The sequence below is a fragment of the Dipodomys merriami genome, unplaced genomic scaffold, assembly GCF_024711535.1.
Source record: "Dipodomys merriami isolate MVZ:Mamm:240054 unplaced genomic scaffold, mDipMer1.0.p SCAF_19, whole genome shotgun sequence".
In the NCBI taxonomy this organism is placed as follows: Eukaryota; Metazoa; Chordata; class Mammalia; order Rodentia; family Heteromyidae; genus Dipodomys; species Dipodomys merriami.
In genome coordinates, this window is record NW_027203270.1 from 29,841,136 (window position 1) to 29,868,403 (window position 27,268).

General features: G+C 50.1%; 1 long non-coding RNA gene across 1 annotated transcript; it reads left to right on the top strand.

Annotated features, from left to right (window-relative positions):
• The first annotated feature begins 225 nt into the window (after nucleotides 1-225).
• LOC138830476 (uncharacterized) lies at nucleotides 226-9,458 on the top strand. The gene is made up of 3 exons (XR_011373024.1): nucleotides 226-322; nucleotides 1,156-1,281; nucleotides 9,087-9,458. It is a non-coding gene; the product is annotated as an uncharacterized lncRNA (long non-coding RNA).
• Nucleotides 9,459-27,268: the final 17,810 nt, after the last annotated feature.

Here is a 27,268-nt window from a genome sequence, read left to right on the forward strand (position 1 = left end):
CAGGGTCGCAGGTAGGTCCAAGCCCAACTGGGAACAAGTCGAGACAGGTGCAACTGCTGTCCAGATGTTGTGCAATGGCCAGGCGCGTGTCCAGAACTCAATCTCCATCCCCACCCGGGCCCAGGACCGTGTGTGTGTGTGTGTGTGTGTGTGTGTGTGTGTGTGTGTGTGTGTATGTGTACCCTGCTTCAGGCCCCTCTCCCCGAATCAAAGCAAGCTGGAGAGTGTGTGTTTGCCAGGAGAAGACGGCTGGGCTGGGCCGGGCCGGGCCGGGGAGGGAGCTCCTTGCGTCTGGGCCGAGGGGAGCTGCCGGCCGGGCGGGGTGAGTAAGGCCCAGCGGACGCAGGAGGCTCAGTGGCGGCGGCGGCGGCCACGGGGAGGAGGGTAATTACGCAGGGAGGCTCTCGCCACAGCACGTCCCCACAAATGAGAGGCCCGGGGCCCCAGACACCACACAACAAAGCAGGAGGCAATTATTTGGCTCCAGTGGGAGGGGACAGCCCTTCGCCGGCCCACTGCAGCCGAACACCCCAGCCTGGCTGAGGGCGCAGAGGGTGGGGTGCAGGGTCCACTCTCACCACCCCCACCCCCACCCCCACGTCCTTCAGGGCAGGGGCAGGGCCAGGGCCCTGGGGGACTCCGTTGGGCTGTCCTTGGGGAGGGGGGGGGAGTTGAGGCTTGGGAAAGGCCGAGCCGTAGGAGGCCTAGGGGTGATTAGCCCCCAGCCAGCCTGGAGCCTCCCACAAGGCCTCGGGTGGCCTTCCCAGCTCCCCCGCAGGAGAGTGAGGAGGGCGGCTGACTCGGGCTGGAGAGGGCGGAAGGAGCTTTGTTGGGTCCTGGGGAAGCCCAGTGCCCAACTTTGCAACCCCCTGTGCCATCTGTGGCCACAGAAATGGTCATCTAGGGAGGCTCTCGGGGTAGGCAAGAAAGCCATTGTGGAGGAAGCTGGTGCCAGGGAGGTTCCAGAGCTCTTGGCCTGGAATTCTCACAACTGATATGCAAATTACACATACATTTGTCTCTTAAAAAAAATTCCCCCTCCCCCTCCCCTCAAATCAGGCTTAATTGATGGAAGCCCAAGCCTGACCTGCAGGAAGACCCACCAGCCTTTGCTTTTTTCCTTCCCATGGACTGACCATTCACTGATCCTTACAGGAAAACCAAGCAAATCCTGCCAACAACCGTGGACTCACTTGAGCTCTTCCTGGAAAGAACTTTCCCTTCTGTAGATGAAAGAGCCCAAAGTACAGATGGGGAAAAAGAGGCCTAGAAGAGATTAAGGTACTTTCCCCTACTCTAACAGCCCACCTGGAGGATGATAGGCTCCTGAAACCTTCTGACAACAGCCCTAGGTTATCAAAGCATGCCAGACCAGGGAGGGGTTAGAGCAGAACTTCCTGACTTCCTCTCCTTTCTGGTCTCAACTTTGCCTTTAACCTGCTAGGTGAGCTTGGGCAAGTCCCTTTTTTTTCTCTAAGCCTCAGTTTCACTGGGCATCTGGGTGTGGGGGCGGGGAGGGGGAAGAATCTTCCTGTGAAGTCCTCTCTTTGAGTAAGGGCCACCTAGCATTGCTTCTTCTTCTTGTTGTTAAATTTCATGGCCCCTCTCAGCCCCTCCCTGCACCAAAGATGAGCCCCCTCACCCGGTCTGTTTTCAAAATCTCACTCAAAATTCACCCCAGGAAGCCGCCCAGCCTCACCTTGCTGACTGATTGCTCTTTTATGTTAGGGTCCCTTCCATGGAAGAAAGGCTTACTCGTCTTCTCTGCTGGCCCTTGCTGATCTTCTTCCTGGAACAGCTCCCAGGAAACTTTGAAAATGTGTACAACATCCATTGTGTCCCCACCTGCACCCATACCAGGGGCAAATTGATCTTTTCCATTAGACTCAGGGTCTCCAAAAGACCTGAGATGTGTCTTCTTCATTTTTTTTTTTAAGTTATTGGATTCTTTGAGAGCAAAGAGTTCCCATCAATGTGGGAATGTCTCCATCATCAAATGAGGACTTTAGGACTTTCCTATGGCCTTAAAGACAGTGCCTTCTCCACCTGCCTCACCCTTGGATGTTCAGGAGTCATGAGGGACAGCTACCAGGTTTTCATTGATCCCTTTTTCAGCATCCTTCTCAACCCTTTTGCTGGGTCTGAACACTGCTAGAGGAGGGAGTTTTTGCCACCTCTTTCTTCTGCCTCTTCCTTCCTTTGGAAACTCTGGTCTGATACCTGTCTTGTCCTCTTCCCCAATCCTGCCTCTCTCATCCTCTCAGGCCTTAAGGTAAGCATTTGCAATCTACTAAGATGGTACACTCTTGGAGTTGGCTCCCAGGCTCCCTGATACCTGATGAGGCCTGAGAATCCTGTTCATCTTCCTACACCACCCCCAGAATACCTGGGTCCTTTGCTTCTCAGCCCCCGCCCTAGGCCTCCTGGGATCTGCACAGCTGTCTAACCTAAAGTCGTTGCTGCGTTTCTTCTCTCTGGAGCCTGGAGGCATGTTCCAGCTATAGGTCTTCCCTAAGTGTTTCCCTCCTCCTCCTCTTCCTCCTCCTCCTCCTCCTCTTCCTTCTGCTGCTGCTGCTCACCTCCTCAGTCTTTGCCTGAGGGAAAAATCCCTACCTTTAACCTGAGCAGCATTCATTTGCATGCTACTTTTGTTGGTCCAACCTAAGCAAATTAGTGCAAATGTAATGCAAACAGATGCAAAAAGAAGCAACACTGGAAGGTCTTTGTGCAGAACTCAACACCTGAAGAAACCTTTTTTTTCCCCCCTTCTCCAGAGATGTACAGGGAAACTAAAGCTTAGAGAGAGAGAGAGAGAGAAAAAAAATGACCTACTTGTGCATTCCTGGCTGAAATGCCTGGTTCTTTGTAACATTTCAGAGGCCACTGACCCGAGTTGCGCAACAGCAATGCTGTCTCCTTGCCCTTTGGCCCTGTCCAATTCTGAGTCTTCTTTCACACAGTTTCAATATCTTTTTCCTTCATGAAGATAGCCCCCTGCCCTGGCTCCTGCCACTGCTTGCCCTCCACACAGACCTGCACCCACCAACACTCCCTGAGGATGAGTCGAGGTAGTTCTTCCTGGAATCTAAGCAGAGCTGAGGAGCCCTGCTGGTCTCACTGAAGCTCCCCATTAGCTTGCCCTAGGACCCCAAGTTTGTGAGTTCCACATTCTGTTTAGAGACACGTGACCCTGGGGGTGGGAGGGATAATTGACACATTGTGTTATTAACATGCTAGCAGAAAATAAGAACTTGGAATCTTCTAGATTTGGGGTTGTTGGAGAGGGCACAGAGGAAGGCCCGAGGTAAGAGGAAGAATGGACACTGCGGAAAGTGCACTTCATTGCACTTTGCACTCAGGAGATCAAGAAAGGAGGATTTTAAGTTTGAGCCAGCCTGGACCATTTAGTGAGACCCCATTAAAAAGAAAAAGAAAGCTGGGCACCGATGGCTCACGCCTGTAATCCTAACTACTTAGGAGGCTGAGATCTGAGGATCTGGTTCAAAGCCAGCATAGGCAGGAAAAGGTCATGAAACTTTTTTTTGGGGGGGGGGGTCCAGTTGTGGGGCCTGAACTCTGGGCCTGGGCGCTGTCCCTCAGCTCTTCAGCTCAAGGCTAGCACTCTACCACTTGAGCCACAACGCCACTTCCGGCTTTTTTCTTTTTGCTTATGTGGTGCTGAAGAATCAAACCCAGGGCCTCAGGCATGCAAGGCAAGTGCTCTACCAATGAGCCACCTTCCCAGCCCTCATGAGACTCTTATATGCAAGTAACCACCAGAAAACAAGAAGTGGCACTGTGGCTCAAAGTGGTAAAAGGCTAGCCTCAAGTGTAAAAGCTCAGAGACAGCAGCCCAGGCCCTGAGTTCAAGCCCCATGACTGAGAAAAAGAAAAAGAAAATATAAAGAAGGAAAAAGAAAAGGAAGGAAGGAAAGAAGGCATTTGATCAATGACAATTACTGAACACTGACTTGCTGTATATGTTTCTGACACTGAGCAGGACCAGATGGAGAACAAGAGTGTCTGCCCTCACTTAGCACAACTGGCCTTTCTCAAACTTGAGTTAGTCCAGTTGTCCCTGGGATGCTCTTTAAAACTCAAGTTCATGCTGGGAATGTGGCTTATTGGTGGAGTGCGTGCCTAGCATGCATGAGGCCCTGGGTTTGATTCCTCAGCACCACATAAACAGAAAAAGCCAGAAGTGGAGCTGTGGCTCATTTGGTAGAGCACTAACCTTGAGCTGAAGAGCTGAGGGACAGCGCCCAGGCCCAGAGTTCAGGCCTAGAGTTTCAGACCTAGAGAAGCAGAAAACTCAGTCCTGGAAGAGTCAGTGGGGATGAAGGGCTGGAGGTGGTATGCACACGTTTCTCCAGAGCCAGTCTTGTCCTGTCCTTCACCAGGAATGACCCTGGTCATTCCTGCTCTTCATCTCCCTCAGGAGGTCCCAGAGTACTTTCTCCTGAGTCCAGAAGTGAGAAGAGATGAAAGAGACCCCCCCTCCAAGACCCTACAATCCTCCTGAGCCTCCTGTTCCGAGGGCCAGAAGCCTCCTGGAGCCAGTGTCTCCTCTACTAAGAGAAAGGCAGAGGGGAAGGGATTTGGGGAGGGGGAGCAGAAATGGAGGTGAAGCAATGGGAGGGTGGCTGGCCCTCCTCCCCTCCAGAGCCTGGCTTTTGATGCCTGGGCTGCTGAGACATCTCTCCCGGAAACTCAAGGCCAGACAGATAAACACAGATGGAGGGAGACTCGGCTGTTTTATTTATGGGCCCGGTGACAGGCCCTCTCCTGTCTCAGAGTCACTAATCTACCAGGCGGAAGAGACATTCCACCCCCTCGCCACCCTGTTCCCTCCTGACTAAAACTGGGGCTCAGCCAGACTCCTGGCCTTCCCTTCTAGGCCTTCAGAGCCAGCTCTTGTGGCTGGGGGAGAGAGTCTAGGGGCTCAGGAGACTCCTCCCGTCCTTTACACCGCTGCAGAGGAGGGAGCCAGGTCTACTCTTTGTTGCCTGGAACTGCCAGGAAGCTCACTCCCTATGCATGTACCTGGAGACAGGAAGATGGCTGAGGTGCTACTTTGGGCTCCTTCAGACAGCAAAGTCAAATGATTCAGCTACCTTGCCTTGCCTTGAGATGGCCCTGAGAAGACCCTCTGGGCTACCTGGCTTGGGCCAGTCCCGAGTTAGAAGTTGACGAATCTGTCTGATGTCCCTGAAAGGTGGGACCCAGAGCTGAATATCCTGTCCCTGTGTGCAAATGTCTTACTTATACTCTTCTTAATAGCCAATACACTGGGTTTCTGGGGACTCATGTTAATTCTCTTTCTCTCTACCTCCACCTTCTCCCCCACCCATCCTTGGCAAATCTAAAGGACTGATTTCACAGTGGCTGTGGGAGGGGCCCCAGGTGGGGGCCCCAACTTCCCAGGGTCTTCCAGTCCCTTCTGTCCTGCCCTGTACCTGTCCACACAGGCCTTTTATTCTGTCACCTTTATCCAAGTTTTTCCTAAATCTTTGAGGGTGTGAAGGGGTCGGGGGGAGAGGAGAAATAACTTAGCCTTAAGGAGAAAATGAGTCTCTCAGCCCCCAGGGTCAGAGGTGAGAGGATAGCAAAAGGGCAGGGAGGGGAGGAGGTCAGAGAAGGGGCAGATCTGTACCTGTCAGTGGCTTTGAGGCTGGACACTTGGAGCCTTCAAGAGATTGCCCAGAGATTCAGGGATTTGGCTCATGGGATCAGACTGCCGGGCTCCCTGACTCACTGTGGCCAGACCCAGACAGGGACCTGCTCAACTTGCCTCTGTCTCTTTTTTCCATTTAAGTGACTTTGGGTCATCTATGGGCCAGGGAGGAACTTCCCCAATATGACACGCTTCCCCTCCCTGCTGTACCATCCCTCCCTTCCCTGATTATTGGCACCTTGTCCTAGCACAGGCAGCCCCAGGCCTGGGGAGGAGAGAGATTTAGAAGCCCGGCTTTGAAGTCTCAGGCTGTTACTTCTTTGGGTCATAGACATAGTTTGGGGATCCGTGGTATTTAGGAACCTCTCCCCTCAGAATCTATTTTGTATTCTCTAGGAAATCTTCCTCCAACAAACTCCTTAGCCCTCTGCCCCAGATTCTCTTTCCACTCCGCTGGCACTGTTCACGCATTCCATTCATCTGCTGTCTGGTCTCCACTTTCTGGTCTCCACTGATGAATCAGAGATGTGCTGTCCTCCCCCTCAGACTGAGAAACCTCTGTGGTCAAGAGCCACGCCCCCCCTAGGCTGCTAGCCTGCTTCCAGCAAGGGTCCTCACGCTGAGTGCAGGAATCTGTGTGCTGGCCTGGAAGTCAGCAGCAGGGAGAATGGGAAAGGAACAAACATTTCACCACTCAGGTGAGGGTTTTTTTTTTGGGGGGGGGTGGTGTTGTGTGCCAGTTCTTGGGCTTGAATTCAGGTCCTGGGTGCTGTCCCTTGAACCGTTTTTTTTTTTTTTTTTGGTCCGGTCGTGGGGCCTGAACTCTGGGCCTGGGCGCTGTCCCTTAGCTCTTCAGCTCAAGGCTAGCGCTCTACCACTTGAGCCACAGGGCCACTTCCGGCCTTTTTTTTTCTGCTTATGTGGTGCTGAGGAATCGAACCCAGGGCCTCAGGCATGCAAGGCAAGCGCTCTACCACTGAGCCAACTTCTCAGCCTCCTTGAACCTTTTTGTGCTCAAGGATAGTACTCTTAACATTTGAGCCACAGCTCCACTTCTGGCTTTTGGAGTGCTTAATTGGAGATAATAATATAATAGACTTTGCTATCAATGCTGGCTTTTTGAACTGTGATCCTCAGATCTCAGCCTCCTGAGTAGCTAGGATTACAGGGATGAGCTACCCTTGCCTGAGTCAGGTGAGATTTTTTTTAATGTATTTTTTATTGTAAAGATACTGTACAGAGGGGTTACAGTTACATGAGTAAGGTAATGAGCACATTTCCTATCAAAGATTGTTACCCCCTCCTTTGTTTTTCCCCTACACTCCCTTTCCACCTCACATCCCAACTCCTCCCTTCTCCATCCCGAAGTTGTAAAGTTCATTTTCAACATTAGTATCTTCTACATCTCATTGTTACAATGGGTCTCAGGTGAGATTTTTTGGAGCACTGGGAGAGCTTTACAAGCCTTCATTCCCTCCCTTCCTTCCTAATTCCCTCCCCCCCTTGCTCCTTTTTTCTTTCTTAGATGACTTATTATTATTACTATTATTATTTGCATCAGTACTGTGACTTGAACTCAGGGCCTCTTCCTCTTGCTTGGCTTAGTCGCTCAAGCCTGGCACTGTACCACTTGAGCCACACCTCTACTTCTGTCTTTCTGCTAGATAACTGCACATAAAAGTCTCACTAACTTTTCTGTCTGGGCTGGTTTTGAACTGCAATCCTCAGGTCCTCAACCTTCTGAGTACCTAGGACTGCAGTAAATTTCTTTCTTTCTTTAAGTCAGTTGTGGGGCTTGAACTCTGGGCCTGGGCACTGTCCCTGAGCTCTTCAGCTCAAAGCTAGCGCTCTACCATTTGAGCCACAGCATCACTTCTGGTTTTTCTGTTGGTTAATTGGAGATAAGAGTCTCAAAGGACTTTCCTGCCCAGGCTGGCTTTGAACTGCCAGCCCCAGACCTCAGCCTTCTGAGTTGCTAGGATTATAGGCATGAGCCACTGGCACCCAGCTGCAGTGAATTTTTTTTTTCCAGTTCTGGGGCTTGAACTCAGGGCCTGAGCACTGAGCTCAGTCCCTGAGCTTCTTTTGCACAAGGCTAGTGCTCTACCACTTGAGCCACGGCATTACTTCTGGCTTTTTCTGTTTATGTTGTACTGAGGAATTGAACTTAGGGCTTCATGCATGCTAGGCAAGCACTCTACCACTAAGCCACATTCCAAGCCCAGTAAATTTCTTTGACAATTAAAATTTAGCCTGGTGCTAGTGGCTCACATCTGTAATCCTAGCTACTGAAGAGGCTGAGATCTGAGGATTACAGTTCCAAGCCAGCCCAGAAAAGTCCCCTTGAAACTCTTTTTTTGGGGGTCCGGTCATGGGGCCTGAACTCTGGGCCTGGGCGCTGTCCCTCAGCTCTTCAGCTCAAGGCTAGCGCTCTACCACTTGAGCCACAGCGCCACTTCCGGCTTTTTTCTTTATGCTTATGTGGTGCTGAGGAATCGAACCCAGGGCCTCAAGCATGCAAGGCAAGCGCTCTACCATTGAGCCACTTTCCCAGCACCCCCTTGAAACTCTTATCTCCAATTAACCACTCAGAAACTGGAAGTGGAGCTGTGGCTAAAAGTAGTAGAGTCAGCGACAGCACCCAGGCCCTGAGTTCAAGCCCCAGGACTAGAAAAAAAAAAAAAGTATATGTGGCCATCAGAGCAGGAGGAGAAAGTAGTGTAAGATTTTCCTGACAGCTTAGAGTTCTGCCTCCTTCTCCACCATTCAATTTCCACTTGCTTCTTTCTTGGAGGCTCAAGATGATGATGGGGAGCAGTTTGTCCCATGTGTGGGGTTTTTTTTTGGGGGGGGGACTGGTCCTAGAGCTTGAACTCAGGACCTGGGTGCAATCCATGAGGCTGTTTGTGCTCCAGGCTAGCACTCTACCACTTGAGCCACAGCACCACTTCCAGCTAAGTAGTTTATTGGAAATAAGAGTCTCCCGGACTTTTCTCCCCTGGCTGGCTTCGAACCATGATCTTCAGATCTCAGCCTCCTGACAGGCTTGAGCCACTGAAGCCTGTCCTGTCCCATCTTTTAAAGGAATGCATAGCTTCTGCCTCCTCCTCTCAATTGCCTCCTCTGCCTGCCTGAGAGGCCTGGCTCCATGCCCGCTGTCAACCTGCTCAGCTCCACCCAGGTCCTTACTCAGGGCTATACCGGCTGGGCAGGCAGTGCCTCTTCTTCCTTACAGCAGTCACCCATCTTCCCTTAGCCGCCTCTTCCCCTCCCAGAGGAGAGCCACTGGTAGTCAAAGCAATTTGTGGACCACTGTGAACCAGGGACAAGTCTCTACCTGTGATGTGGAAAGTGGGTGTGTTTCCTGCCTTGGGTGTGTTTTCACCTCCCTCTGTCCTCTCTTCTCCTTCAGGTGATTTTGGAATCCACAGTCTGGGAGAGGTCATGGCATTCACCTGCTTGCCTCTGTCCCAGCCCCCAACAAGCTGGATGAACATCGCTGTTGCTTTTGAGACCATCACCAGCCCCTCCTGCAAGAGGAAGCCTCCTGGGTGTACAGAAGCAATCATGCTATTCAATATACATTATGTGGGAAATGAACTATATGACTTGTGGGCAGCAACAGGAGTGGGGAAGTAAAGGAAAGGTCATGATTGTCCAAAAAAGAAATGTACTAGCTGGGTGCTGATGGCTTATACCTATAATCCTAGGTACTCAGGAGGCTGAGATCTGAGGATCACGGTTCAAAGCCAGCCCAAGCAGCAAAGTCCATGAGCTTCTTTTGTTGTTGTGGTGGTGGTGGTGGTGGTCATGGGCTTGAACTCTGGGCTGGGCGCTGTCCCTTAGCTCTTCAGCTCAAGGTGAGCGCTCTACCACTGAGCCACAGTACCACTTCTGGTTTTCTGTTTTTGGGAGATAAGAGTCTCACACTTTCTTGCCCAGGCTGGCTTTGAACCCTGATCCTCAGATCTTAGCCTCCTGAGTAGCTAGAATTTAGAATTACAAATGTGAGCCACTAGCACCTGGCTTTTTTTTTTTTTTTTTTTTTTTTTTGGTCATTCGTGGGCTTGAACTCTGGGCCTGGGTGCTGTCTCTGAGTAATTCAGCTCAAGGCAAGTGCTCTACCATTTAAGCTACAGTGCCACTTCCAGTTTTCTTTTCTGGTGGTTAATTCTTAATTGGAGATAAGAGTCTCACACTTTCTTGCCCGGGCTGGCTTTGAACCCTGATCCTCAGATCTCAGCCTCTGAGTAGCTAGGATTACAGCCATGAGCCACTGGCACCCAGCTCCATGAGACTCTTATCTCCAATTAACTACCAGAAAACTGGAAGTGGCCCCGTGGCTCAAAGTGATAGAGCACTAGCCTTGTGTTGAAGAACTTAAGTGCCCAGGCCCTGAGTTCAAGCCCTACAACCAATGATAATAATAATAATAATAATAATAATAATAATAATAATAAAAGGATCCCTCTCTCCCCTCCCTACTAGCAGTAGACAGTACTATCCTTCCTGTGCCCCACTTTGCCTCTTCATTGGAGCTGAGTGAGGGTGTCTAAGTTGTTCACAGCTCTCTTTGTCATCTCCTGCAGATAATGGACTTGACCTATCCACAGTGCTGTCAGCCAGAGACCTGCAGAGAGCTGTCAGGCTGGCTTGTGCCTCTCCCACTCTGAAAGCAGCCCTTCTAAGCTGGGGCTGCTGCTGAGGGACAGAGAGTTACTGCTCAGGTGGTCTACTTTCTGTTGCCAACTCCCCTGAAAGCTAGTAAGAGCTCACTGACTGAGCCCTTCCTGTGGACCAAACATATACACTTTCATGTACAATTTCATACTCGGTCTTCAGGCTGGAGGTGGGGAGCTCCTATTACTGCATTTTACAGTGGGGAGATGGAAGCACCAACAAATGAGGGATGCATTTCTTAGCTTCCAAACCAGCATTCGTAGACTGCAGGAATGAGCCACTGCATTATGGACAAAGCTCTGCCCTGTGTATCTGAAGGGGGAGCAAGGAACAAGAGAGAGATAGTCCTCTCTAAGGAAACTATCTTCCCAATGAGCTTTCAGTCTAATGGAAGAAGACAAGATCACCTTCCTATTGGATAGGTGACAAATGCCTATAATCCCAGCACTTGGGAGGTAGAGGCAGGAGAATCTCCAGTTTGAGGGAAAACTAGGCTATAGAATAATGAGTTCAATGGGCTAGAAATGTGGCTTGGTGCTAGAGTGCTTGCCTAGCATGTATGAAGCCCTGGGTTCAATTCCTCAGTACACATAAACAGAAAAGGCCGGAAGTGGCACTGTTCCTCAAGTGGTAGATTGCTAGCTTTGAGCAAAAGAAGCTCAGGGACAATGTCCAGGCCCTGAGTTCAAGCCCCAGGACTGGCAAAATAAAATAAAATTAATGAGTTCAAGACTAGCATGAGCTAAATAATGAGCTCTCTTCAGAAAACCAAGGGTGGGTGATGTAGTTCAATGGTTGTTTCCTAGAATGCTCAAGACCCCGGGGTTCCATTCCCCGCTCTGAGGAAGAGCCAGCAGGGAGCTCTTTTGGGAGTCACTTAGTCTAAGAGAGGACTCAAATTATACTTGAAAATGAATTTCCTAATTCCTGATGCCCTATGAGCCTCACTATCACCAGTCCTGGGGTGGGAGTGGATGGATGGTGCATCTTCCTGAGTTGCTACCGCAATGGGCTCTTGTCACATAAAGCAGATGCAAGATTGGGTTCTCTTGGAGGGAAGTTCTCTCTGGATACAAACATCCGGACTGTCCAGCCCCAAAACAGAGAAGTGGCTGGGGCATCCTCAGAAAGCATCTTGGAATTCCATTTCCTCTTGTCCGTCCCAGCCAAGCTCTGAGGATTATGACAGCGTGGGCAATAAAAAGTGCCTAATTGGTTGTTGTCCAGCCGAAGCTGCTCCCCGTTTCCCTGGGCGGGGGTGGGAAACCGGCTGAGTCAGTTTCACTTTTGCTATTGCTCAGTTTCCCCCGTGGCTCCTGGGGGTTCCTGGCCACTAGCGGAAGCCCGGAGCCCTACAGGAGGCAGGCATTGGCCTCCATCCAACTCTGGGGGAGGGGGACTGTGCCATAGGGCAGAGAACCCCAAGAATGCCAGGATATTAGGCCAAGCTGCTCCTGGCGGTGAAAGAGAACTGGCATGCTGCCAGGGCCACCAAAAGGCCAGGGCCACCCCCATTCAGAGAATCCATTTCCTGAGCGTGGGACCCAGGTGGTGCAACCTTTTGCTTCTGCAGTAGAGGCAGAAGTGATGAACAGGATCAGGATCCCAGCTGGCCACCAGTGGAAGAACATGAGATGACTTCTGGCTCTCTCAGAGACCCTAGGACACACAGTGTCCTTTCAAAATCCCTGCAAGGTCAGGCACTGGTAGCTCACACGTGTAATCCTAGCTACTCAAGAGGCTGAGATCTCAAGATCCCAATTTGAAGCCAGCCTGGCCAGAAAAATCCCTGAGACTCTTACCTCAAAAGAAGCAGCAAAAAGCCAAAAATGGAGGGCTGGGAAGGTGGCTCAGTGGTAGGGCGCTTGCCTTGCATGCCTGAGGCCCTGGGTTCGATTCCTCAGCACCACATAAGCAAAAAGAAAAAAGCCGGAAGTGGCGCTGTGGCTCAAGTGGTAGAGCGCTAGCCTTGAGCTGAAGAGCTGAGGGACAGCGCCCAGGCCCAGAGTTTAGGCATCATGACCGGACCCAAAAAAAAAAAAAAAAAAGCCAAAAATGGAGGTGTCACTCAAGCTTTGGGTGAAAAATCTAAGCAAGAGCATAAGGCCCTGAGTTCAAGCCCCAGTACACACATGCACATACACACATATATGCATGCACACACAGAGGGAAAAAAACAACCCTATAAGCCAGGAAGTTCCATGAAACTCATGAGAGGGAGTTCTCTGCTCTGGGTGCTATGTCTCCCACTCAGGGTCCTTACTGTGGAATCCGCCTTCCATCACCTACCTAACCTCTCCCAGCCTTCAGCATGAAGGTCATCCTGTCCTCCTACTTCTGGTACCAGAAAGGGCAGAGCCAGACACTAGCTTCTTACCTTCCTTCTTCCTCCTCCCTCCCTCACCTAGGCTGCATCTTCTCCCCAGGAAGAACCTCTGGACAGACTGTTCTTTCTGTAGGAGACACCCTCCTTCAGCAGCCCTACCTTCCCCCTCCCACCAAGACACTCAAGTGCATTCCCATCCCTCCCTGGCCTGTCCCTTGCCTGCACCAGCCCTGAGACCCATCCCAATCCCTGCCATCTGATCTCCTCTCAATTGGTGCCTACATCCCAGATGAGTGTCCTGCCTCCCACATCGGACTGGGAAGTTAGGACCCGTGTTTCACCATCAAATCCATTGGACTGCAGGAGTCACTTGTGACCATCCAGGTCTCAGCCACTGCTACTCGTTTTTATACTCCTTGGGTTTCCCATCTGGATCTGGGGAAGTGGCATAGTCCCAGGGCTGCCTTCCACCTTCCACTGCACCTGGGAGCTTGGCAGACAGAAAGCCACCTGTCTTGGGTGGATACTAGCAGGGAGAACCACCAGAAGCTTATCCAGCCCAGCCCTAAAAGCTGGAAACAGACCATTCAGAGTTCAAACCCAGCGAGGCAGTGCAATCTGCCAAAGGAACTGGGCATAGGGGACCTTAGGGAGCAAGTGGCCCCATTGCTGCCCTTTCTCAGAGGTCTTTGGCCTCTTTTCTCTGCCAGTGTTCTACAGGTTCTTGAAGGTGGGAGGTGGAATGGGAGGAACTCTGCTTGGGCCCGGAGGGGGGCAGCACAGATTTATGGGACTGGATTTTTACAGGCTGTGGAGCCTGACAAAGGAGCAAATGCATAAAACCTCCCCAACATGAAAGTGGTAGCAGCAGCAGCACCCCACCACCCCCACCCCGCTCCCAGCCTGTGGAGAGTGAGAGATTTACAGCTCTTGCACAAGGCCTGGAGGGGCCAGAACAGCTCCCCACCAAAGCCTTTACCTTTCTCCTCTAGGAAAAAAAAAAAAAATTACTCACTGATAGAACAGGTTGGAGCTGCCAGAATGATGGCTATCTCAGCTGGGACCCCGCCCCATCTGGAGACTAGGTGGCTCCCAACTTCCTCTCCTCTCTGAACTTTCCTCTCTGCCCCAGGTTAGGGAAAAGTGCCTAGGGCAAGGTGGGGAGGTGGGGGAGGAAAGGAGGGAGAGTCAGCTTGGGAGGGGGGTGTTCCTGCAGCCAAATGGATGAGACACCTGTTTCCCTGCTCCACTTCTGTCATGTCTTAGTCCCTCACAAACCTCAAGTTGGGGGGCAGTGGAACAAAAGGGCTATAGAGGATCTTGGTCAATCCTGGAAGATTCATCTCAATACTTAGGAGATACTTTCAGAGTGTTTTTGTCAGGTAGGAGTCATACCAGAAGGGAGACAAGTCAGAAATGGCAAAATAAGAACATAGAAGGTTCCTTGCTTGGTGTCCACCTTTTTTCTTTTTTTTTGGTAAGGGGTGCCAATAATGGTCCTTGAACTGAAGGCCATATGTACTCCTTTGAATTGTCTCTTAGCTTTCAGCTCAAGGCTGGCACTCTACTAATGAGTCATATTTCCATTTGTGGCTTTTTGCTGGTTAATTGGAGATAAGAATCTCTCAGACTTTCCTGCCTGGGCTGGCTTTGAACCTATATCCTCAGATCTCAGCCTTCTGAATAGCTAGGATTACAGGTATGAACCACCACTGCTGGGCTTGGTGACCATCTCTTGTTTCAGCCAATGAGATGAAAGGCTGAGATGGGACTCTCCCGAATGGAAGGTGCCTGGCCTGGACTTTTTACCCTTAACGGCTAGATTTCTTTTGGTCCCAACCCCTTGGCCCTACCTGTAGAGAAGCAAGTAGCTGGTGTCTGCAGGGGACAAGACTCAATGCTTGAAGGGTATGTTTTTGCTTCTCTCAGACTTTGGACTTCATCCCCCTGATCCTCACCTGCAGGAAATAGACGTGGTCCTCAGCTAGTTGGGGGGGGGGTGAGGGGTGGGCTGCATTGCTAACCACTTCAAAAGAGTAGGTGAGCATCCAGGGATCAGAGCCTTTGAACCTGATAGGGTGGGGCCATTGCCAGAAGATGATGGAAATCCTAGAACAGGACCTACAGCTCCACGCTGCACCACTGAGGAAAAGAGCACATAAAAGGAAAGGATTCTCTTTCTAGCCTTCCCTGCTCGGAGTCCAGTCTCTCAATGTTGTCCTGTTGGCATGGACATGGCCAACTGAGTAATGTCTTAGATGTCCAATCAGGTAGGCACAGACTTGCCTATTGCCAAGCCCCACCTTGAGAGGTCAGTGGCCACTCCCAAGGAATAGGCCAGAGGGAAAGTGGGAAGAGGACAGAGGCCCATCTGTAACTCAGCAGGGCAGATGGGAGAAAATCCAGAACTGGGAGTGGGACTCAAGGCAGCTATGTAACCCTTTCTCCTGCTGAAGGGCAGGGTGGGAAGGGAAGTAGGACCAAGGAGGTTTCTACTCTGGGATGGGGGAGGAAGTCAGAGCAAATATGGCTTTGCTTGCTTGAGTCTCACCCCCCCCCCCTGCCACCAGCTCTGGCTACAGGCTCCCAGTGGGCTGGGCTGGTCAGGACCTGCCTCCAGCCTGCCTTCCTCCCCAGCAGGTTGGGGAAAATTACTCTCCTGCTACTGCTTTTTATTTTTTGAAGCTAGATCAAAGGTGGGACCCAGCTGGGAGCCCTAGTAAAATCTCAGCAATGTGGAGCCTTAGAGTTTCAGAGGTGAAACCAGGAGCCAGGGGAGGGCCTGTCCTAGGCCCAGGCTGCAAGCAGGGGTCAGAGGCCAGAGGGAGAAAGGAAAGCAAGAGGCAGAGGTGGGGCTGGGGAGTGGGGGCCAGGTCATCAGCAGTGGCTTGAAGGTTCCAGGAAGTCTCTGGCCACTTTGGCAATTGCTGTTCTCTTAGCACAGGGACCCCCACCCCCATGAAGTTCTCCCCCAAGCCCAGGGCCCAAGCCAACTGGAAATGTGTGTTTCCAGATCAGTGTTTATATTAACCAAGTATCCCTCCCCCCTCCCCCCCCCGACTTTACGTCACTGCCCATTTCATCATCTGCTCTAATGTGTGATTTTATACAGCAGCAAGTTTTAGGTCCCCTATGCTGCAAGCCAACAATAGCATATTCCTGCTTCCCAGGCCTAGGCTCAGACTTAGAAAAAAAAAATGCTTCCCTTCATTTTTTTTTTACAGGGTTTCACCAGGGTAGGCTCCAACCTAAATCCTCCTGCTTCAGCCTCCCCAGGGTTGAGATTACAAGTGTGCACTACTTTTTTTTTTTTTTTTTAATTTTTTTTTTTTGGGTCCCGTCGTGGGGCCTGAACTCTGGGCCTGGGTGCTGTCCCTCAGCTCTTCAGCTCAAGGTTAGCACTCTACCACTTGAGCCACAGCGCCACTTCCGGCTTTTTTCTTTTTTCTTATGTAGTGCTGGGGAATCGAACTCAGGGCCTCAGGCATGCAAGGCAAGCGCTCTACCACTGAGCCACCTTCCCAGCCCAAGTGTGCACTACTTTATAAAATAGATTTTAAACTTTCCTGATGAAGACTTGAAGCCAAAGTCAGGTCTGTATTCTATCCTGCCTCCTGTCTTTTGGTCCCTTATTATGTCCTTGTGTAGGCCAGAAGATGGCTAATGTGTCCAAGAGACCTTCTTCTTGCCTCTACCTTCCCTTCTTCCTAGGGCTACAGTATTAAACTAAAATCCTTCTGCTTTCCCAATCAGTAGGCACTACCACTTGAGGCATAACTCAAGCCCTGTCAGTCCTGGGGCTTGAACTCAGGGCCTGGGCACTGTCCCTGAGCTTCTTTTGCTCAAGGCTAGCACTCTACCACTTGAGCTACAGCACCACTTCTAGCTCTTCTGTTTATGTGGTACTGAGGAATCAAACCCAGGGCTTCATGCATGCTAGGCAAACACTCTACCACTAAACCACGTGCCCAACCTGAGCCCTGCTTTCTGATGATTAATTGAAAGTGGAGTCTTTTCTGCCCAGGCTGGCTTCTAATCTCAATGCTCCATATTTCAGCCTTCTGAGTAGCTAGGGTTGCAGGTGTAAGACACTGGCATGAGCCATGTCTCTTCTCATCCTAGGAACTGCTTTTCCGTGTCCAGTATTGTGGCCTGGAAGAACTTAATGGGGTTTACTGGGTGAAGAAGTTGGTGCTATTAAGGGTATATTCTTTTTGTTGTTGTTGTTTTGTTTTGTTTTGTTTTTTTGTCGGTCGTGGGGCTTGAACTGTGGGCCTGGGTGCTGTCCTTCAGCTCTTCAGCTCAAGGCAAGCGCTCTACCACTTGAGCTACAGCGCCACTTCCGGTTTTCTGGTGGTTTTATTGGAGATAGGAGTCTCACAGTCTTTCCTGCCCAGGCTGGCTTTGAACCATGATCCTCAGATCTCAGCCTCCTGAGTAGCTAGGATTACAGGTGTGAGCCACCAGCGCCCGGCTTTAAGGGTATATTCTTATCCCAAAGTAGGAGCATGCCTTGTGGGTCGTGAGGCCCCATGTTTCTTTCCTCAGGAGTCCTGAAGTCTGGAGAGATTCCATCTTGACTGGGAGCTGGCCTGATATGAGGTCATTTCCATCAGAACTGAGAAAGTCCACGAAGACTTTGGTTTCAACCAAGATCCTGAGTTGGTCTCAAAGATAACTGGGGCTTCTTTCCTCCATACTGCAAGGCATCAATCCTTTGTCCCAGTTCTAGATCCTCCTAGATGAGGTCCTGCAAGGCAAAGCTTGAATGGGATGCTTACTATGTGTGTGCATGTAGTAGTGTGAGTATGTGTGTGTGTGTAGTCATATTAGCATGTGAGTGTGCCACTGTACACAGGTCTAGACATGGAGGAGAGGAGGGAGACAGTATTGCTCTGCAGTCTACTGTCACTAACACACTGTGTGACCTTAGTCAACTCCAGCACCCTCTCAGGGCCTTGGTTTCCCCTGGCCATAAAATATAGGGTAATTGTCCCTCCTAGGGAAGCTCAGAGAGTTAATTGGGCAAGGGCTCTGAAGAGAAGGAGATCTATAAATACAAGGGATCATTAGAGGGTATTTCACAGCCATTTTGTGGGCCCCAATGTTATTATTAATATGATTATTGTTATAGTTATCATCACCATCGCCCACTTCCTGAGTCTCTGCCAGCTAGGTCCTGCTTCTAGGTGAAGACTTCTACTTCTGAGCCACCATCTGAGCCTCTAGGACCCTCTAGTCTTGGGGGCCCCATCAGGCTAGTGATAGGATTGAGGTATGACATTGGAAGAAACAGGTCAGGATGCTGGGAAGGGAAAAGAAGAGAGGGAGATGGTCACGCCTTCCTGGAGACATCTCTAGTCTAGCAGGGGTAGCCTGGACAGCTACATGAGGCTGTGATCTAGGTCAGGAGAGGGCTTTGAGGGTTTGAGTGCAGCAGGACAGAGGTAGAAAGAGGATGATGCTCCTAGGGGTTCAAAGAAGGGCTGGTAGGCGGGAATCAGCTTTCTTAGGAGGAAAACCGTTCTCAAGGAGTCTCCTATGCAAGAGACCAGAAGCAGAGCCCTGGCTTTTCCCGCAGGTTGAGTTAAACCCCAGCAGCAGCTTCTGGCAATGCCTCGGGTGCCCCCTGGTGTTGACTCTCGAGGTCTGCAGAAGATCTGCTTTAAAAGGTCTCCTCCCTTTCCTTCCAGAGGCTCTGCAGACCTCACCCCCAGGGAGCTTGGAGTAGGAAGAACCAGGCAGGGAAGGAGGAAGAAGTTTGAGGGAGGGATGAGTGGAATGTCCTTGCTGGAGGATTCTGTGGCAGTTGGAGAGCAGCCATTGGCCTGGATAGGGGAGCCGAGGGCAGAGGGAGTTGGGAAGAGATGGGGAAGAAGGGTCAGGAAGCCACGTCCTTGGGAGGACTGGAGGAAAGGTGGCTGTGATGTGTGTGCAATATGGTCTGGAGTAGGAGTAGGGGACAACTGCCAGAGGCTAAAAGGGACAGCAGCTCATTTCATTCCCATAGAAGACTGAGGTTACCTGGATACTGAAGTCAAGGATGGACCTGGGGAGTTAAAAAAAAAAAAAAAAAAAAAAAAGAGCCATGCTCATTTAAAGCAGGTGTTCCTCCCAGGGAATCAACTCCAGAGCCTGCACATATGAGTATCAGAGATTGTTTGCAAAGTCTTCCCTCATAGGTAGGGAAAGATGAAAATACAGAAAAACAGAGGCTACTCGAAAAAAAAAGCCTTTCAGCAAAACTTCCTTCTTCCTTTCTTTTCTTTTTCTTTTTTTTGTCAGTTGTGGGCCTTGAACTCTGGGCCTGAGCGCTGTCCCTCAGCTCTTCAGCTCAAGGCAAGTGCTCTACCACTTGAGCCACAGTGCCACTTCCGGTTTTCTGGTGGTTTATTGGAGATAAGAGTTTCATGGACTTTCCTGCCCAGGCTGGCTTTGAACCGTGATCCTCAGATCTCAGTCTCCTGAGTAGCTAGGATTACAGGCGTGAGCCACCAGCGCCTGGCTTTCCTTCTTCCTTTCTTTCCTTCTTATTTGTGCTGGTGCTAGGGCTTGAACTCAGGATCTGGGCACTGTCCCTGAGCTTTCTGGCTCAAGGCTAGCATTCTACCACTTGAGCCATAGCTCCATTTCTGGCTTTTTGGCTGTTAATTGGAGATAAGAGTTTTACAGACTTTCCTACCTCTTGGGTTACAGGCATGGGACACCAGTGACTGGCTATTTTTCTGCCAGTACTGGGGCTTGAACTCAGGATCTAGGGTGCTGTCCCTGAGCTATTTTGCTCAAGGCTACCACTGTACTTGAGCCACAGCTCAATTTCTGGCTTTATTTTACACCCTTCCCCCCCTTTTTTTGGGTCTAAGACCTGGAATTTCACTCATAGGCTGGAGCTCTTTCTGCCTAGGCTGGCTTTGTACCATGATCCTTAGATCTCAGCCTTTTAAGTAGAACACAGGTATAAGCCACTAGAGTTCAGCTAAAATTAGCAGTCTTTAGGCTACATGACTATAACTATTAGAAGACAAATAGCACGTAAGATTTGAGTCATAGCTGTGAGTGCCGACCAGCCCAGAGTCAAAGCACTATCCCAGGTGCTTCTAGTTTCTAGACTGACAGCACCTGCTGAGCCATGAAGTTTCCAGCATAGGAAGCTCCAGGATCTGCAGTTTCTGGAGAGTAGTCTGGGGTTCTGTATGAAACTCCAGCTTAATCAGGGACAGCCATATGCAGAAGAGAAAGGCAAGGAGTGTCAAGAAGCAGGAAAAATGCAGGAAAACAAAGAGATAAGGGGATTAAGAGATAGAGAAGTGGAGTGGATGTAATTAGACTGTGCAAAGGATTCAGCCATTCGTCCAGTTAGCAGTCATTCACTGTGCTGCCATCAAACCTGGAATGGGAGGCGCAGTGGTGGACAAATGCATGGCTGTTAGGGGTGAATGAGTGGCAAGTAGCTTGGCCCACGAGTGACAACCTGCAGTAGGAAATGGCTACCGTAGTGAGAGGGTGAGGGAACACCTACTTCCAGGCACAACAGGAGAAGATGGAGCCCTTGGTCGATGTGAGAAGATACAGCAGAACCATCCAAAAGCCTTGGCTCTACTAACATCACAGCAGGTAGGGTGGGGAAGAAGGAGGTATTCAGAAGGGGAGGAACAAGAGTGGGAGGGTAGGAATGGAGGTCTAGATGTTCCTGGTGATTGACTGGGGTGCCCCAGTGGAGGCTATTTGGGTGAGGGAGGGCTTGTGATTGTTAGCTGCCAATTGGAATTATCTAAGACTCTTCCTCATACTGACACGTTGATTTTACCCCTTAGGGACTGACTTCCTAGGATGGGACCCAAATTTCAGAATCGGTGAAAACCTCTCTGAGCCTAACATGTGGCCAGGGAGACAGAAAGTACTTACAGGCCAGCTGCTTGGCCTTCTCCCTCTCTCTTGAGCCCTGGAACCCATCTTGAAAAGAGACCCATGAGAAAGAGAATTTGTACAGTGATCTGAGGGGTTGTGATAAAGAACCAAGACTCTGGTGTAGGGACTAGTGATGTGGTTCCATTGGGAAATGCTTGTCTGTCATGTGTGAGGCCTTGGGTTCCATCCTGGGGGGAAAATGCCTAATTCCTTGACTAGGTCTCTTAGAAAAGGAGTAAGAAAATACCTGAGGGGTGCCATTGGGTCAAAACCTGTAATCCTAGGTACTCAGAAAGCTGAGATCTGAAGATCACAGTTCAAAGCCAGTCTAGGTAGGAATCGTCTAAGAGACTTATCTCCAATTAACCAGCAAAAAAAAAAAAAAAAAGTGAAGGTGTAGCTCAAGTGGTAGAGAACCAGCTTTGAGTAAAAAAGCCAAGGGATGGAACCCAGTCCCTGAGTTCAAGCCCCAGTACCTGCACACACCTGGACACACATACACACACAATACCTTAAAAATAAAAGGAACAAAGGAACAAGAAATGGCAACCTGTGCCATTTAGAATTTAAAATTACTGGTGAATTCTAAGTTCTCACACTGTCCCCCATCCACATGCACAATTTTTTCACTCCTGCTGTCTTTATGATAGAGCCTCTGGGTAGAAGCATGCTACCTCTAGCTTTTATCCCAAAAGAGATGTGGCAGTGGTCCAACAGGATTGTCAACCCTATTTCCCCACCAAAACCCCTGAACTCCAATATAGCTGAGTCACCAAACCTGGGTGGAGTCCTCATCTTGACAGTGAAGCAATCGGAACTTGAAACTGGCCTGGGAACAGAATGATGTATATAAACAAGCCCTCATGTAGATCTAATTGCACACAAATATTCATTCTTTAACTGGGTATACATTTTCTGGGCACCCTGTGTACTGGCCTCAATCTACTGCAGTGCATGGTTTCTCAGGAGAGAGAAATACAAAAAGGGACTGAAGGTGTAGCTCAGTAGTAGGCCACATGCCAATCATGCCTGAGGTGCTAGGTTCAATCCCCAGCACTACCAAACACAAAGAAAAAAGAAAAGAAAAGAAAAGAAAATTTGAGCTGAGCCAGGAGCCAGTGGTTCACGCCTGTAGTCCTAGCTACTCAGGAGACTGAGATCTGAGGATCGCGGTTCAAAGCCAGCCTGGGCAGGAAAGTCTGTGAGACTCTTATCTCCAATAAACCACTAGAAAAACCAGAAGTGGCTCTGTGGCTCAAGCGGTAGAGTGCTTGCCTTGAGCTGAAGAGCTCAGGGACAGCACCCAAGCCTAGAGTTCAAGCCCCACAACCGACCAAAAAAAGAAAGAAAATTTGAGCTGAGCACTGGTGGCTTATGTCTGTAATACTAGCTACTCAGGAGGCTGAGATCTGAGGATTGCCATTCAGACAGCCTGGGCAGAAAAGTCTGTGAGACTCTTATCTCCAATTAACTACCAGAAAACTGGAAGTGGTGCTGTAGCTCAAGTGGTAGAGCGCTCACCTTGAGCCGAAGAGCTCAGGGACAGTGCCCAGGCCCAAGAATTCAAGCCTCATGACCAACAACAACAACAAAAATTGAAAAAGTACAGCATGTCAAAGGGAAGCCCCTTGCATGTGATAAGAACAGTCCAGGTTAACACATAGATCAGAACAAAGCTTGGTTGGATAGAAGTGAAGTGTGCAGACTTTGAGCAGGGTCTTCAAGGATGCACAGAAGTTCACCAGGAGAAAGGAAGGGTGAGGATGGAACTAGTAGAAAGATGCCAAAGTAGGGACTGAGTATTTAGACTTGGGAATTTTTGAGGAAAAAGGCCATGAAGGATCCCTAAGAGTGTGGAGGGTGATGTGTGGTAGCACATAACCGTAATCTCAGCACTTGCTCAGGAGGTAGTGTCAGGAGGATTTCATGTTGAGGCCAGCCTGGCGTACACAATGGGACATTGTCTGAATTAAATAACAAATTTTTTTTTGTGGGGGGGGGTCCAGTCGTGGGGCCTGAACTCTGGGCCTGGGCACTGTCCCTCAGCTCTTCAGCTCAAGGCTAGTGCTCTACCACTTGAGTCACAGCGCCACTTCTGGCTTTTTTCTTTTTGCTTATGTGGCTGAAGAATCGAACCCAGGGCCTCATGCATGCAAGGCAAGCGCTCTCCCACTGAACCACCTTCCCAGCCCACAAATTTTTTTTCCGTCAGTTGTGGGACTTGAACTCTGGGCCTGGGTGCTGTCTCACAGCTGTTTTTTTTTTTTTTTTTGGTTGGTCGTGGGGCTTGAACTCTGGGCCTGGGCGCTGTCCCTCAGCTCTTCAGCTCAAGGCAAGTGCTCCACCACTTGAGCTGCAGCCACTTCCGGTTTTCTGGTGGTTTTATTGGAGATAGGAGTCTCACGGTCTCTCCTGCCCAGGCTGGCTTTGAACCGAGATCCTCAGATCCCAGTCTCCTGAGTAGCTAGGATTACAGGCGTGAGCCACCAGCGCCCCTCTGTCTCACAGCTCTTCAGCTCAAGGCTAGCGCTCTACCACTTGAGCCACAGCTCCACTTCTGGCTTTTCTGCTTCTGTGGTGCTGAGGAATCGAACCCAAGGTCTCATGCATGCAAGGCAAGCACTCTACCACTAAGCCACCTTCCCAGCCCCTAAATAACAGTTTTGTTTTTTTTTTTTTTTTTGTTTTTTTTTTTTGTCGGTCGTGGGGCTTGAACTCTGGGCCTGAGCGCTGTCCCTCAGCTCTTCAGCTCAAGGCGAGCGCTCTACCACTTGAGCTACAGCGCCACTTCCGGTTTTCTGGTGATTTATTGGAGATAGGAGTCTCACGGTCTCTCCTGCCCGGGCTGGCTTTGAACCGCGATCCTCAGATCTCAGCCTCCTGAGTAGCTAGGATTACAGGCGTGAGCCACCAGCGCCCGGCTTTTGTTTTGTTTTTAAAGACTTTATTAGCCTAGAAAAGAGTTTGAGCTATATGAAGAAGGGCTTAGGGAAGGGTGTGTGTGTGTGTGTGTGTGTGTGTGTGTGTGTGTGTGTGTGTGTGTGTGTGTGTGTGTGTGTGTGTGTGTGTGTGTGTGTGTGTGTGTGTGTGTGTGTGTGTGTGTGTGTGTGTGTGTGTGTGTGTGTGTGTGTGTGTGTGTGTGTGTTATTAGCCTAGAAAAGAGTTTGAGCTATATGAAGAAGGGCTTAGGGAAGGGTGTGTGTGTGTGTGTGTGTGTGTGTGTGTGTGTGTGTGTGTGTGTGTGTGTGTGTGTGTGTGTGTGTGTGTGTGTGTGTGTGTGTGTGTGTGTGTGTGTGTGTGTGTGGCAGTCCTGGGGCTTGAACTCAGGGCCTAGGCACTGTCCTGAGCCTTTCTGTGCTCAAGGCTAATACTCTATCACTTGAGTCACAGCCCCACTTCTCTTTATGTGGTACTGAGGAATTGAACCCAGGGCTTCATGCATGTTAGGCAAGCACTCTACCACTAAGCAACATTCTGAGTGATATAATCTAATGTCATTTTGAGAAAGGTAGACTGCTAATTAACAAGTACTGTGTAATAAACATTTTGCTCTATATTTCATATAATGTTAGCATATCAACTCTTCCTGGCAGTGTTTTTCAAACTGCCAGTCCTGATCAAGAAGAAAGAAAAGGGCAGGGGGCTGGGAAGGTTGCTCAGTGGTACAGCGCTTGCTTTGCATGCCTGAGGCCTTGGGTTCGATTCCTTAGCACCACATAAGCAAAAAGAAAAAAGCCGAAAGTGGTGCTGTGGCTCAAGTGGTAGAGCGCTAGCCTTGAGCTGAAGAGCTGAGGGACAGCGCCCAAGCCGAGAGTTCAGGCCCCATGACTGGACCTCCCCCAAATAAAAGAAAGAAAGAAAAGGGCTGGGAAGATGGCTCAGTAACAGAGTGCTTGCCTCGCATGCATGAGGCCCTGGGTTCGATTCCTCAGGACCACATAAACAGAAAAGGCCAGAAGTGGTGCTGTGGCTCAAGTAGTAGAACGCTAGCCTTGAGCTGAAGAGCTGAGGGATAGCGCCCAGTCCCAGAGTTCAAGCCTTATGACCGACAAAAAGGAGGAGGAGGAGGAGGAGAAAAAGACAATTGGAGGTATGGCTTAGTGGTACAGCACCTGCCTACCATGTACAAAGCCTTGGGCGTACATCCCTAGCAGCACACAATCATATGAAAGTAAAATAATTTGCCCAAGTGCCAGTGGCTCACGCTTGTAATCCTAACTACTCAGGAGACTGGGATCTGACAATCAGGATTGGAAGTCAGCCTAGGCAGGAAAGTCTATGAGACTCTTAACTGAAATTAATCAAAGAAAAAGCCAGAAGTGGCGCTGTGGCTCAACTGGTAGAGTGTTAGACTTGATAGCGCCCAGGCCCTGAGTTCAAGCCCCACGATTGGCAAAAAATAAATAAAAAAATAGGCTGGGAATGTGGCCTAGTGGTAGAGTGCTTGCCTTGAATGCATGAAGCCCTGGGTTGGATTCCTCAGTACCACATAAACAAAAAAAGCCAGAAGTAGTGCAATGGCTCAAGTGGTAGAGTGTTATCACTGAGCAAAAGAAGCTCAGGAACAGTGCCCAGGCCTTGAATTCAAGCCCCAGGACTGGCAAAAAAATAAAAAATAAAACAGCTGGGTGCCATATAATTTACACCTGTAATCCTAGCTACTCAGGAGGCTGAGATCTGAGAATCAAAAGTTTGAAGCCAGTCCAGGCAGTAAAGTCTGTGACACTCTTTTTTTCTGGGGGGGGGGGGGGGCGGGCGGGGGAGGGAAGGTCTAGTTGTGGGGCCTGAATTCTGGACCTGGGCGCTGTCCCTCAGCTCTAGGCTAGTAGCGCTCTACCACTTGAGCCACAGCACCACTTCTGGCTTTTTTCTTTTTGCTTATGTGGTGCTGAGGAATCGAACCCAGGGCCTCATGCATGCAAAACAAGCACCCTACCACTGAGCCACCTTCCCAGCCCTCTGTGACACTCTTGAGTTAACCAGCAAAAAAAAGGAAGTAAAGTTGTGGTTCAAGTTGTAGAGTGCTACGCCTTGGGGAAAAAAAAGGCTAAGGACAGACACGTAATGTCTGATTTCAAGCTCCAGTACCAGCACAAAATAATTAAAATAAAATGAAAATGGGGTTGGGAATGTAGCTTAGTACTGGAATGTTTGCCTGGCAGGCATGAAGTCCTGGGTTCGATTCCTCAGTACCACATTAAGAGAAAAAGCCAGTGCAAGCCTTAAGCAAAAAGAAGCTCAGGAAGAGTGCCCAGGTCCTGAGTTCAAGCCCCAGAACCGGCCAAAAAAACAGGTGGGGGGGGCAAAGGGGGGGAATAAGCAGGAACAATAAATCAGAAGGTCTGAGGTTCAGTCCCCAGCACTACCAAGTAAAACAGAGTCCTAAATCCATCCCATTCCAGGTGGCAGGAATCAATGTATCTATAACCAGTGCATATCAAGTCCTAAAGGGAAGTATTATTTTTTTAAAAGAAAACCTTTGTTATACATTCACGTAGTTTGAGCTTACTGGGTAAGGGTGAAAAACTTATTTCTCACTGTGGGTTATGGTTTTAAAAAGTCTGTGTGTCTGTGTGTGTGTGTGCTGGTTGTGAACTCACAGCCTGGGTGCTGTCCCAGAGCTTTTTGGCTTGAGGCTAGCACTCTATTATTTAAGCTACAGCCCCACTTCTGGCTTTTTTTGGGGGAAGGGGAGCTGTTAATTGGAGATAAGAATTTCACAGACTTTCCTGCCAAGACTGGCTTTGAACCAGGATCCTCAGATCTCAGCCTCCTGAGTAGTCAGGATTCCAGGCATGAGCCAGCCCAAAGTGAATGTTTTGAAGTGTAGGTGTGAACAGCCCTGCTTTATAACCGAGAACAGAGGGCTCAGAGTTTGGGTGCCTAAGGTCCCGGCGGCAAGCTGCAGCCTGGAGGTTTCCAGCCCCATCTGGTGTGAAGCCAAGGCGGATTGCCTGGCACGAGTGCCAAGGCAGCCTTCCTAGATTAGGCGTCTGTAGAAGCCAGGTTTACGTACGAGAAAGATAAGCCTACCTAGGGGTTGCCTACCGAGGGTTCTCGAACCCCATTCGGCCCACTCAAGGCGCTGATTCTAGGCACGCCCCAAAGAATCAATCTGATTAGGGGAGGCGCCCCGAGAATCTGCTCGTAGAGAGCTCCGGTTTGGGGGCTGTGGGCTTACGGGGTCTCCGCAATAATGTGGGGGGAATGAAGAGGGGCCCAGACTGATGAAAACTAAAAAACGAACCCTCTCTCACAAGTGTCACGTAACCCCCAACTCCCGTTACGGTGTGGGGCGCTGGTGTCTCACGGTACAGAGTCACCTCTTCCAAGGCGATGTCGGGCGAGGAACCGAGTATAAGCCCAAATTGGTGGCTTTCCACTCACCGGGGATAAGTGGAAGCTGACAGCGGCAGCAGGGAAGAGGGAGTACCCGGACTCACCTGTGCCAACACTAAGCGTCAAGCGCAAGGTATATGCATTTTATAGGCCTCACCCTAAAGACTTCTGATTGGCTTGAGGGCAGATCTATCACCCATCTTCTGGGTTAGAGGTGGGTGGAAGGTCAACCACGACCAATACAGAAACACTCCTCAGTTGAGCCCACCCTATCTAGCTTCCTGTTGCTGTCTATCAACTACCTGGTGGGCGGGACTTTACCTCCAACCAATTGGCCGGCG